Source organism: Coturnix japonica, chromosome 8 (genome assembly GCF_054131305.1).
Source record: "Coturnix japonica strain WE chromosome 8, WE-NBRP24, whole genome shotgun sequence".
Lineage (NCBI taxonomy): Eukaryota > Metazoa > Chordata > Aves > Galliformes > Phasianidae > Coturnix > Coturnix japonica.
The window spans coordinates 4195627-4215554 of NC_140670.1; the positions used below are offsets into that span (position 1 = coordinate 4195627).

General features: G+C 44.4%; 1 protein-coding gene across 21 annotated transcripts in view; it reads right to left on the bottom strand.

Annotated features, from left to right (window-relative positions):
• Positions 1–18495, bottom strand: part of PCDH15 (protocadherin related 15) — a 528749-nt gene extending 510254 nt beyond the window's left edge. For 9 of the 21 annotated variants that reach the window (XM_085554984.1, XM_085554986.1, XM_085554968.1 and 6 more), the window contains exon 1: positions 18361–18485. The gene's annotated coding sequence lies outside the window, so the exon portion shown is untranslated. Of the gene's footprint in view, positions 1–17371; positions 17773–18021; positions 18258–18360 lie in introns of those variants that run through there. The other 12 variants (XM_085554985.1, XM_085554973.1, XM_085554983.1 and 9 more) reach the window with 6 other exon arrangements.
• Positions 18496–19928: the final 1433 nt, after the last annotated feature.

Here is a 19928-nt window from a genome sequence, read left to right on the forward strand (position 1 = left end):
AATTAACCAAGAACACATCAAAATAGGATAAATACCATGAAAAAGTTTGTCCAAACTCTTCCCATTCAACATGACCATATTGGTGAGAGACCAGCCAGTATAGAAGCGGTGCCACAAGCGGAAAGGATGTGAAACATCGCAGAAAACACTACTCATGGACTGCAACAATAAGGCATCATATATGACTGTGCAAGTCAGCAAAGCATAGATAAGGTTGTACAGATGTACTGTCATACACATTCAGTTTGCAATGGAAGACCTTTGAAGTTAACTATTACTATCTCATCTCTATTTTGATCTTACTTAGTGCTTAAACACTGCGGTTCGGACCATCTACCAATAGGTTTGTCTACTTTAACAGAGCTTCCCTGTACTAACAAGAAATGATGTAGGAAAAAAGTTAATGCTACACAGTGGTTTCATTTACAGCCATATCTTACTGTTGTTTTCAGAGGTTTTACACAGAATAATTTAAATTAAGGCACAAGGTGAAACAACAGCACGGCATTTCAAGACGTGACTGGAATATGACACATCCCCTGTGAGGACAGGCTGAGAGAGCTGGGACTCAGTTTTCCCAAGTATCAAACCAACAGCACTACTGGAAACACTACACATAGTGGGAGAAGGGAACACACGCTGGTCTCTTGATTAACAGCTGCTGATTTATCCTGAGCTCAAAACCAAGGATTTTGCCTTGGGGAGCACAAGGGATTGCTCAAACATATCTTTGCTTTTTCTGCTTGCTGGCTGTACTGCTGTGCAGCACTGTTATCTGAAAATCACAACAATGGGCAGCTGCAATACTCTGCCTTGAAAGGAAGAACAAAAAGGACAAATTGAAATGGCTGTCTTCATAGGTGGAGAAATGCACGCAATGCTCCGGCTGCTTATAAGCGTATACGCTCAGGATGCCTACAGAAACTGAGAAACAAGTACCATACTGTCACCACCAAGAGAGGGGATTAAAAGGCTGATGCTGCTCTCGGCCTGCCTCAGACTGGCTGTTCTGCCGATCAACGCACTGCAGTTTGAATCCAAGCTCTCAGGCTCAATGCAGAGCATCTGTGTGGAAAAGAGCATTGCACCACAAACAGGAGGTCAGGCCAAGATGATTTGCAAACTGAGATTCAACACCCCTGTTAGTTCCTGGACTATTTCCCTCTCCAACTCGGGATCAACCAGTTCAATTCTCTGGATAGCACGTTCAGTCTAGAAGCATATGGCCTTCATGCTAATTAGTGCTATAGGCCTTCCCAGAATTTCCAAGGAGAAAGTAAAGCTTACACCAAAGAAAAAAGCCTTCTGATGTTTTACAATACTCACGTCTGCAAAGGAATGCTGGAAGACTATGGAGATATGTACCTGTTCATCACCAGTAGTCTTTTCCCCTTCCTCTCTGGTGGTGAGGAACCTACAGCATCCCACTCTCTTCTAATACTCATCAACTTTCCATTGTGTTAGACAACATAAAGCTGTTAGCTTGGAACAAAAAATCCTTTCAACTCAATTCAAGGTAAAACAGACAAGAAATGCTAACTTGTTCTTTTAATTAGCATGACAACAATGCATGTCCCAGTATCATTGTTATTTATGATATACAATCCTCTAACTTCCTACTCAACTCTGACACGCTCAGTGCAACACAAGCAGATTCTCTTTACAGCAAATTAATATTTCCAGTCATCAGCAGATCTGCATCATCACCAACTATTATAGGTGAAGAAACATACACTTCTCTATGGGGCCTACAATAATCTGCTCACTACAGAAAAATGATATATTAGTCCATCACATGCAGCTTGGCACGTGCTCCAACTCTTACTGCGGTAGACTTGTGCAATCTGTTCCCTTCACACAGGCTTATTTTCCAGTCCAAATCCCACCACAAGTCTCTTTTCTGCCCACCAAGCAGATATTCCACTTCCACTGAATGCACAGCAGAAGTGAAGGCCAGAGATGCTTGAAATGATACAGCTGCCCACCTCCAGCCTAAAGCACTTTGTTGGAAGCCTACCCTTCCCTCAGAAATGAACTGCAGCTTTAAGATTATCAAGGACTAAAAACATGCAGCTAGGACTAATGGTGACAGTGGGAAACTAGAGTCACTTTCTAAGGTTTTCTTCTTTCTTTCCTTACAGCAGCACCGGTCAGACAGCCGTTTCATTACAAGAAGCTGGCAGGTGGAAGGAAGAGAAGAGGGCTGTGTATCATCTCACAATCGCATCTATTAATGCTTCCAACTGAACATTTTTCACACAGTAAACACATTTGTCACAAGAAGGCTGTTCTACTAATAAAAATTGAAGAAACAGTGTAATTTACTCTTCTGTTACAGAGCGCTAACACTTCTAGGGCAAGGTAACGCTGAAAATCCTATTAGCTGACTTAAAGGCTCTGTGCAAGTCCCTAAAAAGCCTGCAGTTACCTGATGCAGTACTTGCAAGGTAAATGCCCGTGGAGCACCAGGCAGGCACTCATTGCCTCCAGCAGCAGCTGCTGTTATCTGTGCTCAGGCTGAGAAGCGTGATGGATGATGCAGGCTCCTCCAGGAAACATCAAGGTGTGCGACCATCTGGGGAGCTGCCCATCCTTTGTAAGGTATCAGCGTGCTGCAGGGAAATCCAGGCAAGAGAACAGCAAGGGAATTCCAGCCAGACACACATCCCCAACTTCTCTGTGTCCAGGCATTGGAAAGTCACTTCAAAATTAATCTGCAGCTCTACTGTAGTTATTTACACCAAACTTCCAGGGACAGAAGTATTTCTCAATATAGAACATTCGATACCACCATTCTCAAAAACGCTTATTGATTTCTGCAGAGATTTAACAAGATATTTGACTTTCTGAATCTGTACTTGTTTGCAGTTGTTGCTACATTGTCTTTCCCTGATATTTAGCCCCTTCCAATGTTTCTGGTTAAAAGTATCATTCTTCTTTTCATCTTAATGGTGGGTGGCAACAGGAAGCGTTCTGCATCTACCGAGCTGTTTCTGGGGAAACGCTACTGTTTTCTAGTTGTTCTGAGAGGAAAAATACTGAAATGCAGACAAATGTAGGGATGTCACTCACCAATACCAAGACCAATGGCTCAACAAGTAACGAGCAATCTGTTCAATGCCATTTGGGACAGCACACAGGTCATATTCAAGAAAAAGGAGGAAAAAGCCCAACACAAAACCAAGGTTCTGAGATAGGAAGTGCAGCCTACTTACTTCCTCTCGAGTTTACAAAACACTGCAATCTGCCAGCACCCACACGTTATGTCTGTAAGTGAAGGGAGCACAACTTGGAACACAAGAAACGCAAACATCAGAATTAGTTTAATTAAAAAACAAGACAACCAACAAATACCGAGTCCATATTTAAGCAATGTCTTCAAATGAGAATCTCTATGGAAATCAACACTGACATCAAAGAAACTGTCTTGCTAGTTTCATATTCTTTTCCTGCAGAGTTTCATCAACTCAATCCTTAGTTTAACTAGGCAATCCTTGCTAAGGTCTCGCTTCAGCATCAGCACCCTAAAACCTTCCTGGCTCCAACTCATAAAACTCACAGCACAGCAGAAGATTTAAGCAGCAGAGAATGAGCTTAAGGTTATTTCATATATATATATTCATTTCTCTAAAAACAATATTTTAGTCACAAGAGACTTTGCAGGGTGAAGTTATATTCTGCAGAGATAAATGAATCCAAAATTGCTTTCAAGGAATAAACATTTGTCTGAGCTCAGAAAAATGCAATATATCAAAAAAGGGTATAAGCACCATATTTCAGGGCATTCACTGATGGTTTATCATCTCCCATTTTATCTTCAATTTAGACAGTATTATTCACAGCTATTGTTAATTTATATCCTTTAGCTTTCCTAATACCACACAAAAGCATCTGATAAAACGAAGGTCAAAACAAATGCACGACTGTTTTAATACAAAGAAATCTTGATGGAGCCCCTGCATAAAGCTGCTTTATCAAGACACAGAAAGAACTGCTTTGTGCTATACAAATAGGACAAACTCTGAACTGCTTTCTCGTCTCAGAAGCATAACAGTCTAGAAAGCTACCACAATAAACAGGCGGGTTTAATGGGAAGAAGCATCTTCAAGGTGCTGAGGGAAAAAAGAAGAGATGCAATTTAACTGCTCCAACTCTTCTTCATAACCTTTGTGGAGGAATTAAGATGAAAAAAATGCCTCTGTGAAAAGGATTTCCAACACCTGAAGAACACAAAGGTGAGGACACCTGCGTAACAATGCTTGAGCAGCAGCTCGTGTTAAAAGGAGAGAAAGATTACTGCATATATAAAGGGAGAGCAGTGAGAAGAGCAGCAACCACCTCACCACCACTGTTCAACTTGAGTTCACTAATTTCTCTCATATTCACTTCAGTGTGTGTCGAGAAGACAGCTACTACAGCTAAGGGATGAATGCAAAGAACTTAAGGGAAGGAATGGAGAAATACAGCTGCAGCTGAGCAAATCAGTAACTCCAGCACACAAGTTGTGCTCATTAATCCAGAGCTGAGTTGTTAATGGTCCTTCTCATTGTTGATTCTTGAGGCCTTTAAAGACACGTACAAAACTAAAAGACTGTAAAAATGCTTGGCTCTCAGAAGCAATAAATGAGGAAGAGCAGAGAACTGCTGAGGTAACCCTGCTGTTAACTCATAATATAATTTAAACAGGGAGGTGCAGCACATCTCGTGTTGCTCTGTCTGTCCTATTTGCCAGGCCTCTAATTGCAATCCTGAAGCAGTAATAAGCCTGAGGAAAACATACATCTGCCTATGGCTGTCAAGGAAGAGCGTTTGAAATTCAGATTATCGCCGTAATTGTTGGGTAAATAGCGCTGTTTTCCATGTATGGCCCCTCATACAATGGATAAATCCAAATCCATTTTCTGTGTACAGTGCTTTTTAAATTTCAATTACCCCTCCTTTTATTTGATGAAATTTTCTAAAACAAAATCAAAATCTGATACAATTGCTTTATAATAGCCTAGGTGGATGAACACGTACCAAGACACACCCACACTTCTGTGATGCACCATTTTAGGGCATTTGCCTCCAGTTTTCTTCCCTCTCTCCTTGTATAATGTGCAACATCTCAAAGTTTTACATAGCATGACCTTGTGTTAGAGGAAAAAGCTCTCAAACCAAGGCAAAGAGAGCCAAGGTGTCTTTTGCTTGTTGCAAAGTTACAACTGAAACAACAGAATGGCATTATACACACACATTTGAGATGCAAAATCCCTATTCCATTGCCATGAACAGAACCAACAAAGGCAGTGGAGTCACTTATTTATGACCTATGGTTCAGCACAGCCTCACACTTCTCACTTCCCCAGTTCATTCTTGTACCCCTGGGACAAATGAAGTGCAGTATCAGAAACTGAGTGAATGAGTTACTTATTCCAACAGGGAGAAAACTGAGCAACATGCCAGAAAGGAAGAAGAAAACACAGCAAAGAGCCCACCAAAAACTATAGGAAAGATCTATAGACAAGGAAGCACAGTTCAAACAAATCAAGTACCCAAGCACACAGATGGCATTTAGTACTATGCGGTGGAAAGGGAAGACTCATGAAGTTCATACTTGAAATTGAGATAGCCTGTTTGGCCCTGCTCACTTTAGAAAACCCCACCACACGAATTGCATATTGTTCTGCTGCAGCAGATCGAAGTGTTTCAAGAAAAGTATGATATCGCTAGTTATACAAAAGGGAAAAAAAGTGTTTATTTAAGAAGGTTAAAACACAAATGCGAGTGACTACATCTGTAGTTTCACATATCGGGTACATACATAGCTCTGGAAAGGAACATTAAGCTAGAAGACACGCAAGTCAAAGAAGGGTGGGTAAACAAAATGAGTTCACTCCTCAGAACCTAAAAGCACGTGGCTAACCCAATACATATCTGAGGAAGTACTCCCCCAACATAGCGACAAATGAGGCAGATGCAATACTCCCCTTATACATCACAACTACAGGGATGTGCTTGGTACATGGATGGTACAAAGGCAGGACAAGCTATTCAGAGAAAACAAGAACTAGGAGTACTTGTTTGAGGAAAGACAAAAATAAGGTTGGAAAGGAACAAAGCTGGAGAGATACAGCTCCCCTGCTGATCACCAGAAAAAGCCAGCTCAAAGTCCCAGGGGGTGCAGCAGCCATGCAGACAGCTGTTCACACAGAAACTAAGCCACACCTAAGTAGAGTTCTCAAGAGCTTTTAAGCAATGCCTGCCTTTTGGTCTTTCAGGTTGCAGAAGGGCTCCTTTACTTGGTAGCATACAACTTGGTACTCAACCAAAGCCAGGAGGGGCTAAAAAGGCTTTTAGAGAAAAAGAAGGGAAGACAACACAAATCTATCCTGAAAAGGGCTGATTCAGGTACAGTCACGAGCCCAGCAGAGATGGATCTGTATCTTCATCAGCAATTCCTGATGATTTTACTGCTGGGGTGGAGTAACAAGCTACATAACAGGGCTCCAGTCACTGCACATTACAGATTTTAAGTGAGAAAGGTGCAATTATTGGAGCAGTCAGCCTTACACTGAGAGGGGAAGAGGGCACGTTAAACATGACATGCTCTGTTTCGTGAAAGGGAATTTTCAGCCTGGAAGCTGCAGTAGCAGGCAAACAAATTCAATGACCTACAAGAATTTTACCAGCAAACGCACTTGTTTGTTTGAGCACTTGGATGAAACAATTTTCTAAACGACCTCTCACTCAAGAGAGGGAGGAAGGCAGAGCTTAATAAGGAGTGCAGTACAGGTGAAGGTAGCAGAGCAATGCATTTACAGGAGTTTAGAACAGGAGGCTGCCTAATAAAAAGTGATCTCTTGCAAATATCCAGCCAAGGGTTTGTTTCATATTTTAAAGGGCAGTCTCTGTCCAGCATTTCCCATCTACTTTCTCATAATCTTGCTGCAAACATAGAAGGCATTTCTGCTTAAAAAAAAAAAAAAAAAAAAAGACAAGAACAGATTCAGCTTCAGGTACTTTGAAAGCAATAAAAGGAGGAACTAAAACTTGCATTATATTCATAGTGGTGAAAGCCTGACACAGCAACACATTTAAGAATTCAATACAGTATAAAGTTTTCAAACAGAACCAGAAGAGAATGGGGAGAACAAGACTGTGGCCCACCAGTTAACAGCTGATAGATTTGGAAAAAGGAGACCTGTCGTTCCCTGGAGACTTCCTTCAGCCTCCTCTGAAATTCTACCCATCTCAAAAGGAGTCAGGGTGCACAGGTAGCTCACAACAGATCTTGTTCTAACGAACAATCCCTAAGAGACAGCACAACGACTCAGAGCTGAGAAACGTATTTTTGCATTTCTAACAACTTCCGAAAAACAACTCTCCAGATTTTGGTTGCCTTATTATTTATTACTTCAGAGCCCAAAACTCATTATTGTGTTTTTCCAGCTCTCAGTTGACACCACTGCACATTATAACTACCTCACCCCCACTCCTCCTTACAGCTCTGGCACTTAAGCATGGAAAATAAAACAAGTTTGTTCCTTGGATTCTTTTTCCCTTTCTAAGTAATATGGCAGCACTGGAACGACCCACATGTTACTGGTTGCAATAGGGTTGAAATGGGGGAATAATATCTAAAAACGTATGTAACAGCAAATCAAGGTCTTTTTTTGTACACTCTCCCCACCCCAATTCCACATCACTATAGTAACACACGATTTAACACCACTGTAAGCAGTCCCATATACAGGGCCCCTTTTCATACATTTAAAGCAAAGTATCTCCAATTGATAAGCACTCTCCAAATTGTAAAACAGGGCTACAAAATCCTTTGTGTACACAGTATTGCCTTTTGTACTATTTACTCTGCATAACAGCCAAGGAGAAGAGCAAGCACAGATGTTAAAATGATGAAATACAAATATATTATAAAAACATGATGCACAGAATGTAGGACCGCAGCAAGAGCAGTACAGTAACACAGGTCACTTGAACAAACCAAATGGTTCCATGCTAGCCACAGCAGAACAATTCAGTGCCAACAACTCTCCAGACTCATTGAAATATGAAAGGTATGGGATTTATTTCTTTAAATTAAGCAGATGCCACTGTTTCGCAGGAAAATAAGAAACCCTTGAATATACGAGGGTTCCTCTCCAAGTAATGCCTCTTATTATATTATAATGGTCCATAACATCAGAGGTGGGTGTTCATGGCATGGCAGCTGAAGTCGAACCTTCCCACCAATATCCCATTCCATTCTGTAGTTGTGCAATAGATGGTGGCAAAGAGGCAGTCTAACAAAATAGCACCTGACACAGAAATACAAAGGCATAGAATTGAATTCCTCCATATAGAAAAGATGGCACCCAATGACATTAGTCGATGCTTGCTGAACATATATGGATAGAGTGAACAACAGCGCAGTGAGGTAGCAGACGATGCATTTTGGCAGTGTCAACAGTGACAGTGGATCACTTCCACTGCTATAGATGCTTACAAGTGTGGCATGAAGCTCTTATCACTGGCAAAACTGCACAGCTAACAGTGGTGATTGATGAAAAATAGTGCCTTGAAGCTGAGGATTTGCTCTATCAAACAGTGTTATTGTCTTCTTTATGTCTGTTGTGGTTTCCACGCAAATAAAGACAAGGTATTAGTTTTGGAGAGACCTACATACATTGAATACATACACATGTATCAGTTCTGATTTGAGCAGAAAGTTTAGAACACAGAAGAGCAAACTTCTCTTTCCTTTTAGTTTATTCTAGAGACACCCTAAGCTTGCACAAGTTGATAAATGTTTAAAATAGGATTTACTGGTGAAGTCCCTATTGGTACTTCCATAGCTCTATGAACAAGATGCTGCAAATCTTTCTTTCCCTGTGTTTTAAGGTTCCCAACACAAACAAGCCTGGTGCTCTTCCAGTTCCCACCACCCACCTGCTCAGCTTTACTCACACTGTAACCCATCAAGCATTCATCTTTCAGCCAGACATTTTGCATGCCCCAAACAGGCACAGTAAATGCCCCCGTCCAAATCACGAAGCCCCACAGCCCCATCCAAAATAGAGACTAACCAAGCGCAGAAAAACAGCTTCAGCAGACAACCTGGATTTAGAACATATGTTGGTTTGTTCCGGGGGCCTTGCTGCATTTGAATACCCGAAGACACATTTTCTGCTCAGTGAAAAAAAAAAGAGCCGGGGGGGAGAGGGAGGAATACAGGAGCCACCCAGTGTAATATCAAGTTCATAAACTTACTGCTAGGAAACCACATGCTGCTGCTAACAGTGTGTTACCAAAATCTATGCCAGCAATAAGCAGCATGCTATTACTTCATGTAAAAACAACAAAGGGGCAAAAATCAGGCGATCTGTCAGGTCTGTGCAATTAGAAAAAATTATATGATATCAAATAGGAGCCAGCATTCTAAATGAATAAAACAGTTGCAGTCAGCCTTGAGATCACAACTGAGGTGTTACCATCAACACTTTTTACCAATGCCTTTCTACAATCTCTTAGTCTAAAGCTTTGAGCATAACCCAGTTTCAAACAAAACTGAGCAATGGGAAAAAGGGAACAGTGTTTCTACAGATGTGAATGTCGTGTAAATGTCAAACTGCACGTTAAAATTTGATTAGGAGACTGACTATAAAAAAAAGACAGAAAGAAACAGTATTGCTGTAAGTAAACTACTGTACTAACAATCACCTTATCCTGTTTGCTTGTAATATAACCCCTAGTGATTAATTTTATTATTATGCACTGCTGTAATGGATTTTGCTACAAGAAGACATAAAGCATTAAAAACAATTGCAAACAAATGTTTGTCAACAAGATAGATCTAAATGGTCTTAGTACTTAGTACTTAGTCTTAGTACTCAGTTCTTTGCACGCTCTGCCTACAACTATCCTTAGTAAACTCCATAAAATTTTCATCTCTTCTACGTGACAAATAAATGCCATAGAAAGACTAGAAACATATGTACCAATTCATCTGCCCGAACATAGCAATTCATCAGGTGATACAGAAAGTGAAACACAAGTTCTTCCTTGGGAAGACCAGGTTTTTCCAAGACTGCCCAACTTCCATCTCAGCAACTTCAGTTCCACTGTTTTCAGGACCTCGGACACCTCCTGACTCAGCACCTCCTTAACAGATCCAAAATTGGATGATGTTACTGGCACAGGTTAGAGACTTAGTTTTAAGTAAAGAGGAAAGTTGAGATGGAATTAAAAGCAGTAGCTTTATTTCCAGCTAAGTACTCGGTTCCCTCTATAATACTGAATACAGAGCAATTAGACAGTATTATTAATACTGGCAAATACACAGTTAGAACATTTCCAGCCTCATGATGTCTCTTCCATCAGCTTGACACACCCCCACCAAAACACCACCAGACAGCACATATGGGAGTAAATGCAGCTCAACGCATATCAGCCTCAAAACAATTCAGAATGTACCCAAGAAGTCCAATGATTGCCACAAACTGATTTCTTCCTACCCCAAACAAAAGTTATTAGCCCCAGCTTGCCTTACTATGCCCACTTAAATAATTTTGCACTCATCTTGATGCTTTAGTTCTGTTAACAACGTGATTTGCTAATTTCTTTTGCAGAAGTTGTATGAGAACAGCTCCAGAAAAAAACACCTGAAATTTCACGACCCTCATGACACCTCAAGTCAATGACAGTGACAGTTCAAGTCAAACTTGCACTACCTTAATAACAGGTGGGAGGGAGAGGGGACATCACATCCATATCACTGATGGATGGCTCCCTTTAGTTTGATGCTCCCTTATTAGCTCTATTTATTTATTTATCGTAATATGCATTCAAAGATAATAAAATAGAAACATTATCAAAAACTAGAAGGAAGACCACTGTCCCCTTAGATGGAAAGCCTATTAAGAGTCATAAATAATCCTCTGTGCATCACATTGCATGAAGTAAACTCAGCCACCACCTTCCATTGTTTCAGTGCCTTTTTTAAGTTATGGTCAAAAAGAAATAAAACAAAAAGGAAAGCAGGTTGCCTGGCAGTGGAGGAAGCCTCAGCTCATTACAGACTTCCCAAAGCCCAACTCATCCGTTCCATAGTTTCCATTCCACCAGCATACAGCAGACTCCCTTGCCAGATGCAAAAAGGGCCACCACAACAGTAGGTCAGCTTCTCTGCCTCTCCTGTGGGTGCTATACTTTTACACTTCCCTTATTGAGATCAGCCCTACACAAATTGAGAGGAACTGATATGAAAAGGTAAACACCTCCCACCACCAGCCTTTCACCTCCCCCTCTCTGCTTTGCGTCGAGGTGGCTGCCAAACAGAACATACCATATTGTGACAGAGGCTGCTGCAGTATTTCTGGAGGATGCACATTCTGCCTCTGTTCCCAAGTGCAGAGGCAACCACGTTTCCCACAGCAGCTAATAGCATCTTATTCTCCAGAGTTCTTCAGAAAACTGCAAGATCCTTATGAAATCAAGTTCTGTCCCACGGTTCACCAGCCATAAATCCCATCTTATTAAAGATCCTGAGGTTTAAAACAGAACCAAAAAAAAAGACCACAAAACCGCCCACCCTGAAACAACCATCTGAAATTCACCAAGTCTGTTCATCCAGATCTTAGCCAGTGACAAATACTTATGTAAATATTTTTGTTTCACATCAAATGTTCAAGAAACTTTATTTTCCTAACTCGGCTTTTTGTCTTATAAAATGCATCACTCTCAAGCCATGTTAGGCAAAATAAGTAAATTCAAGTTTTAAAGGGCAGTGAAAGAAAGCTGCTGAAAAACATTATTTGCTGCCCTACGATTTGCTGACTAAAGGGGGAAAAAAAAATCCCACAACAAAAACAATCTGCATAAGGTGAAATGAGCAAGTATCAGAAAGTTCCTTGACAATCAGAACTGATATTATGAACAAATTTTTGCTGGCAGACATCTATGTAACTGGTACATCAGACCACTGTCGGGAGATTTAAATATCCTGTCTGTTAATGTCAAATAAGGTAAATGGATTCGGAAGCCAGTTGGTGCATCCCCAAAGGCAACACGCGCTGCGCACAGTCTTCCATGGGCAGACACCTACAAGCTGAGCAGAGCGTGGGACTGCACAGCTCCAGTAGCACAAGATACTCTTGGCACCAGAAACTCGAAGCCCTAAAACCAGGTTAGCTTCTTTCTGAATTGCTCAATTCGTTTGAATGCTATTTTCACATATTCCAGAAAGAGGCCCTGCAACTACTTGCTGGATCCCACCTGTAGGCATGTATAATTGCATGTAATTAAGGACAACGTTTTCACTCGTCATGCAACCAGGCTTCAGCTGACCTATGCCAAACCCCATGATGTGCTTACAATCCACTGTGGCTGCCTCACACTGCCTCCTATACAGCAGTGAGATTCCCTTAGCAGAGTTCCTGCCTCAGAAATCAAATCAAACAACCAACAAAATAAAACCAAGCAACACAGGCCCAAAGGCGCAAGAAAAGAATAATGCATAATAGATATTTAAGTACAATGTTACGTACTACATAAATTAAGTCTTCACAGTGACTTACACTTGCATGTTCTTACGCCCAGACATCAAAAGTGTTTCTGTAATGATACCTTAAGACAACATAGATTCAGATGCACAGCATTTGATTTCTGCTCACCCATCCCACAGCCTTCTTACAACCCGTGAAACAAAGCAGAGCGTAGAGCTGCGGCAGGGAGCCAAGAGCTTCCCGTGTCAAAGCACACACAACACCCAGCAACATCTTCCTTTTCACAAATGCAGCCAGGTGCCAGATGGAAGACAGCAGCACTGTTTCTTAAAATACAGTGAAGGAGAAAAACTCGAGGTAAACAGAAAATGCTGTAATTAACTATTCAAATTGCCCTGGCATGCTGGGATTAATGTTTTTGTTCCCGTAAAAAGCACTGCATGAAATCTAATGACAGAGTGATAAAGCCCGTAGTTCCATACCTCATCCAGAAGAATAAATTGCTAAAACCACTCCTGCAGTTGTGCACTGAACCATAATTGGAACGGAAACCCAAAAGGAACATCTTCATTCTATTTAAAATAGAAAAACCACCATGTGATGCAAGACAACCAACAACGTGGCTTTGCAGGAATGGGTCTGTAGAATGGATGTGCTCACAGCCTTCCTCATGGGGCTCTCCCAGGTCCCCACACGGTGCCATCTGTGAGTCCAGTCTTATTACTTTGGTCTTAAGATACCTTCTACAGAAAATGACATTTTAAGCAGGAAAAATGTCCAAATACCTATTCCTGGAAAATAAAGCAGTTTTACCCCCAGATTCAAATAGGAATCTGACCGTCTAACAACCAGACTATTAAATAGAAGTACCAATAGAAGCAGTGGGCTGTAGGTTTCCCACGCTAATTAAATCATTTCAGCAAAAAACAGTGCATTACTGCTTCAACATTACCTTCGTGTTAGAAAGGATTCACTGCCTTCCCACTAAGACCACTCCTGAAGCTGTTTCTATGAAGACTTTTCCCTGCATCCTTCCCAAACACGTTTCTACGTCTGTCTGCCAGCTTTTAGAGCCACCTGTCCTACGACTTGATTTCTTCTCCCAGTATCATTTGTTCAGGTCAGAAAACAGAACAGGACTCGTATGAGCTAAAAGAAAAACAAGCCAGTAGCTCACTAGCGACAGAAAATAATTGCAGGCTTTGTGGCAGTTCACTTTGAAATTTGCCGTTTATCTGCCCTTCAGTCTGCACTATTTCAGGGAACTCATTTGATCCAAGACCACACGTTTTTGTGTTGCCGGGCATTCTCTTGAACCTAGACAAAGTAGGCTGCAAAAAGAAGTCTGCAGCCCTTCCTCAGGCAAGCATCCACTATAGAAAAGATTTGTTTGTTTGAAGTTGGAAGCAATAACAGGGAAAAAAATCCACTTCTCTGTTCGTCTTTGGCCTAAGATTCCAGTCTTGAGGCTACTGATGTAAACTCCTAACAGCACTACTTCAAGGCAGGTCTTACAGTATGAGCCAGCACAGCTGAGGTAACAGTTTAGTACACAGGATAAGAGCCTGACCAGCACTGAGCTCCTCACTGCTCTCTGCAGCTGCAGCATCCTGAGATACACCACGAGGCTGCCTGGGCCTCGCTCTGAAGCATTACTCAGCAGAGACACAGTTCCAAGGGAAGAACAAAAAGCAAAGAACACGCACCACACACAGCCTCCAACAGCACAGCCCCACAGCACAGCCCCAGCTGCGTTTTCTAATGCTGCCTCTTCTGCTCACCCTTCAGCATGGCAGGAAGATCCGGGACAGTGGCATCCAGCGGGCTGAGTCTGCAGTGATAAGGGAACCCATGCAGGTTGAAGGCAAATGCACACAGTCCACAGCTGCAGGTGACCCTTCTTAGAGGTTTTTTAATGGCTTATCTCTTCCTTTTGCAAATCCAGGAAAAACAGTCTTCTCTCTCCCTGACATCCAAAGCTGTGTTTCATGTAGATGGAGATGTCATATCACCTTTGATAAAGGCCTTGTATTTAAGCATATATATAAAAATAACACATACAGCATTTTTAAAAGACTATTTTAAATCACTTTGGCTCCTACTCAGAGTTCTGTCAGCAGCTATCAGTCAGGTATGCAGCCAAAGAAAAGCATGTGATGCCAACAGCTAGAAAACACATAAACCCACCACCAATAGATTATACTGACTGCTGAATCACAAATCAAATCCAATTACTACCGAGTTAGCATTTATTGTAAAGTCTCATAATAAATCAACCAAACATCTCAAGTTGCAGGAGCGTATTCTGTCCCAGAAGCATCCTATGTTGCACTCACAGAGCATTTTTCAGGCACTCCGTGTTTCCTTCAGCAAAAATCTCGCCTCCAAACAAGCGCACAGAATAGAATGGTTCAGTAGCAGCAAAAAGAACAAAGCAGGCATGCCTTCAGCCATCACTTGACGAGCCATGTTTAATTAGAAGATGAAGCTATGATTACCAGTTTTAAGCAACCATCCTTTCCATTTCAGCTACTGTTTTCTGAGGTCCCCATACTGGATTTGTAAACTCTGTGTAGGAGATACAGGCAAATCTCTATGTAAGTATCAGGCAGCCCGCTGGTGAGGTTCACAGCTCAAGCTTCACCTACTAAGAGTGAGCCAGCTGCACGCATTAACGGGCAAGCAGCTCAGCTTTCAGCAATGCCTGGAAGCAACTAAACAGCACAAAAGCAATGCTTCATATTGCCAGATTCATGGTAAGTTTCAGGGGGGATCCAAGAAAACATTTTCATGCCATAAATGTGTTTGGTGTTGTAAATGAGTAGGTTTAACACCAGCTTTATTGCTACAGCTGTACAAGGACCACAATTTCCTTGACCAATAGAGCTGCTGTCCAGCTTTTATGCAAACACCATTATAAGGAAACAAAAAGGAAAACCATCAATTCCTGTTATTTTTCAACCCAATAATATTACTATTTAAAGCCACAAAGGTATCCAGATTGTTACAAAAAAAACCATCACACTATGACAGGAGAAGTGCCAAAATTGCTATGTTTGTTTCTTTCGCTTGCCTGATAACAAACAGAGTTGTAATAACAAAGTCTGCCCAATGCCTGGAGTTCTCACATAGTACATAAATAGCAGGGTTTGGAGGCAAAGCCACACATGTATCCTGATAAGACATGAGAAGAGGGAAGGAAGCAGAACTGACAGAGACCTGAGGACTTCCTAAGAAAGTGCCCAGGCTGAAGTACTCCACTTAGCTCCTAAATTTCTAAGTGCACATGTCCCGGTAAAAATACCTAACAAGTTTAATAAATACTTAGTGAGGGAAGTAAGAATCAAGCCTAGCAAGGCATTCACCCCAACCGACTGCATACTGAATTGCAGTGAGAAACCCAGCCAGGTCCAGCTTTCCTCACCAACTCCTGTACCTGCCCTGATGAGCAGCACATACCTCCCTGGTGTGGCTACCAAGGTACCCACAATCCCAGCACAGCACAGACATCCCAGATAGATAAGGCAGCAACTGAACAGACTTGCTGCAGCAAGCTTCCACTGGGGCATAGAAACCAGAGTCTGGAGCAGACTTCAGAAAGCCCTGAACGCATTTAGATGACTGGTACAATGCATAGCTAGTGGATAGCAGCCCATAAACCACATCTGAAATACTTCATCTGCAAAACATGCGCTGTGTTAGTACTCACCTAGGAGGACATCGAGGAGGCTGCTTTACTAACTCTTACTTTAAGGAAAGGAATTAACTCACACCTTCCCAGGGACACGTATTCACTGTCATTTCAAAATCAAAGTACTTACTGAAGCCAAATGTGAAATGCTGCACCATCAAATCTTGAATTATAATTAAAGTAAGCACGGTCTAAGTATTTGCTTATCAGTCTGCAGTCTCTCCCTTGAAAATTCCATGTCAAGTACAGTCACTGAACCTTCCAGAGGGTGGCATAAGGGGGCTTCTGCCAGACCAACAGCAGCTGAAGCATAAGGGGAGAAGCAACACTCACCGATCACAGAGCAAACTGCCAGTACATTTTTAAGGCTGTACAACACAGCAAAGTTAGAGGTGTAATACCCCGGTCCAAATATGATGCATGTGATCAGCCTGCACCCCTGCTGCAGCACTAACGAGTTCCCCCAGCCTCCACGAGGACAAGGAAAAGCCTCATTTACGCTGCGTGGCTGCCTGGCCATGCAGAGCAGCATGGATGGGAAACAGCAAGAGAGAGCATCTTTTAGGGGGTTTGGTTAAGGCACACGACAGGAACAGTTTGCATCCATCTCCAACTTGCTACGTGGGATCCTGAGAACGTTTCCTTTAGCGCCTCAAATATGCAGCCTGATTTTATTTTTACAGCTCTTTTCCCTCCCCAGTTTCCAACCATCAGAAAGCAAATGAATGGGCAGAAGGGAAAAAAACAAACAACGAGAAAGCAGCAACGCATCTCACTTAACCCCATAGAATCTCCCAGGCACAAATCAAGCATGCTACATGTCATGAACCTCCCTCCCATCTTCTTTGAGGCGTGGGGGCACCAAACAAGGAGAAGCTCCCACCTTAACTTTTGATGATGGGAGGTTAATGCAACCTTGCAAATACAGGTGCTAGTTATTTGGTGGCTTTTTTCCTCCCACCCCCCCATGGAGTCGTAGCGAGTCAGTGCGAACTGACTACTGACCATCCACCCCCAAGCTGACACCTGCACAGCTGTCGCTGCCAGCGCTGGCAGAGCAGGTGCCTGCCATGCATGATGATGCCAACCCGAACCCGTGGGCATCCGAGACTCCTCCGCCCATCACCGCGCACCTCCCAAGTTCTCACGCCGAGCCCCGGCCCCGGCAGCGAGGAGCCGATGCGGCCGCGTCACCTACCGGGTCACCGTGCCGACGCCGCTCCGTGCTGCTGCAGTCCCGCTCCGGCAGCGCTCCCCGCACCTCGGTCTGTTTCCCCCCGCAGCGCTGCGGCCGGGAGCCGAACGAAAGGCTGCGGATGAGGCACCCGGCGTCACTCCGCTCCTCCGAGCGAGCTCGGCAATGAGATGTAACGGCAGCCTCACTCCCGCGCCAAGTATTACAGGAGCGGAATACTAACCGGCTCATTTATTTCCCTGATTACCGCACGCAGATACTGAAGTCTGCGCGTCGCATCGCATCTCCTCCTGCAGCCCATTCCCTATTAACCCTACCTTCAAAACCAGCGCCGGCGATACCTGAGGTCACCGTTCCTCCTCCGCCTTCCGCTGGGAAGGAGGGAGGATGACAGGCGTCCGCCCTCTCGGAGGAGGCTCCCCGTGCACGGGCAGGGCGGGGATCTCGGCTCCGCTCCCCTCCGCCGTTAACTTTGCGCCGGCTGCGGTGGGAGAGCAGCGCTCCTCCCGCTGCTCGGGGCCGCGAGGAAAACTTTGCAGCGTGGGGGGGCGGCTCCGCGTTTTGTGAGTCGGCAAAAAAGGGAGAGGGGAAAGAAAGAACGGCAAACCCACCGGCCGCCCAGCCCGTGCCACCTGTAGGCCTTCTGCACGCACCTCCAGCGCCGAGCCCCGGCCGAGGAGGGGAGCCCCGCCGCGCCCCGAGGTGCCCGCACCGATCCCGATGTCCCCACGCCTGCTGAATGACACGGGAGCCGCGTGGGGCTCTGCAGGTTGACACGTCGGAGAGCGCAGCCCCGCAGACGGGTGGCACTCAGGACGAGCGCGTGGCAGCACTGCGCCCCGACGGGGCGGACCCGCGCAGCGCTCCGCCGAAACCCGGCACCGAGCCCGGCTCCTCCTCATCGCACTGCCCCCAACCACCGTGCAAATCACAACTCCCGACCTCTCCGATAGTCCCTCAGCCCCGCGGCGCCGCCTCACGCCCCGGCTCACCTCCGTCTCAGCGCCCCGGGGCGGGACCGGGCACGGCTCCGCCGCCACCACCGGCCTCCGCGGCGGCACCGAGTCCACGGCCGGGCCGCTCCTGCTCCTGCTCCTCCTCCTCCCAACACAGCGGGGATGATGCTCGGCTGCGGGCGGAGCGCGCGCCCCTCGCGGCGGAGGGACTCGGCACTGCAGCCGCCCGCAAGCGGAGGCTCCAGCGGAGCTGCGATGCGATGCGCTGCCCTGCGGCGACGGGAGCGGCACCTGTAGGATGAGCTGAGCCGAGCGGCCGCAGGTGCGAGCTGCAGAGCTGGCTCGGCTTGGAGCGGCGGAGCAGGAGGAGAGGTTGACGAGGGGGATGGATTGCGCGGGGTGAACCGAGCGCTAATTGCAGCAGGTGAAGAGAGCAGCCTGCAGCAGAACAGTAGTAAAGAGAGAGAAAAACGGGCAGGGATAGGGCTGGCTGATGCTTCAGGCGGCTCTGCTACCCTAAGTTCTCCCCCTGACCCCTTCCTCTCAGCTGCAGCTGTGTAAACCCATCAGCCGAGAGCACTGAGCTCCCAGTTCATGCCTCGGTTACTGTGCTTTGTAAGCAAACAATTGCATGAAAACCTGCCGTGGCTTTTACACTCCCTCCCCTCTTGCCATGATTTCCTTAGGCATCCAAACTGCAAACTCCACTTAGCTGCTATACAGAGAATGGGAAGTGCAGAGAAGTCCCTCAGCATGAGCAAAACCAAAGCAACGTTGGACTTGCCAGTGTTTCTCAACAGCACTATCAGATGAGTCACAGAGATCTCAGCAGAGGATCTTGCCTTGCTTACACTGGAGAGAGATCCACAAATTCAAGAGCTAACACAGAATTCAGAAGGACCTGTCACAGCACACAGTCCGATGTGAAAAGTAATGCTTTTAATTAGAGAAAGATTTGATTTCAGCTTCAAAATTTGGTGGATGATTTTAATAAGAGAGTAGGAATTACAAGCTAATGTTTCAAAACCCCGTTAATTAAATGTTTACACGTGCTTATATTATGGAGATCACTCCAAAAGTAATGCCTCCTATTTACTTCCATGGAAACTACCACAGATAGAAAGGGCACAATGGCATTATTTGATAGAGCAAATTCTCAGCTTCAAAACACTGTTTTTCAGCACAGCCACCACTGTCACCTGTGCATTTAAGGGTAGTTAGGTACTGGAATGGGCTCCCCAGGGAGGTGGTTGAGTCGCCATCCCTGGTTGCATTTAGGAGCCATTTGGATGTGGTACTTAGGGATATGATTTAGTGTAGGGTTTTTAGAGTTAGGGTTCTGGTTAGGCTGCGGTTGGACTTGATGATCTTCAAGGTCTTTTCCAACCTGGTTAATTCTGTTTCTATTTTTGACAGCGATGAACAAGAGCCTGCATGCCACACTTGTAAACATCTACAGCAGTGGAGATAACCCACTGTCACCAACACTGAAATACACCACCTACAGCCTCACTGTGCTCACATCCACTATTTGCTCTCCATAAACGTTCAGCAACAAAATGGAACGAGATACCGGTAGGAAGATTCAACCTCTACTGCCATAC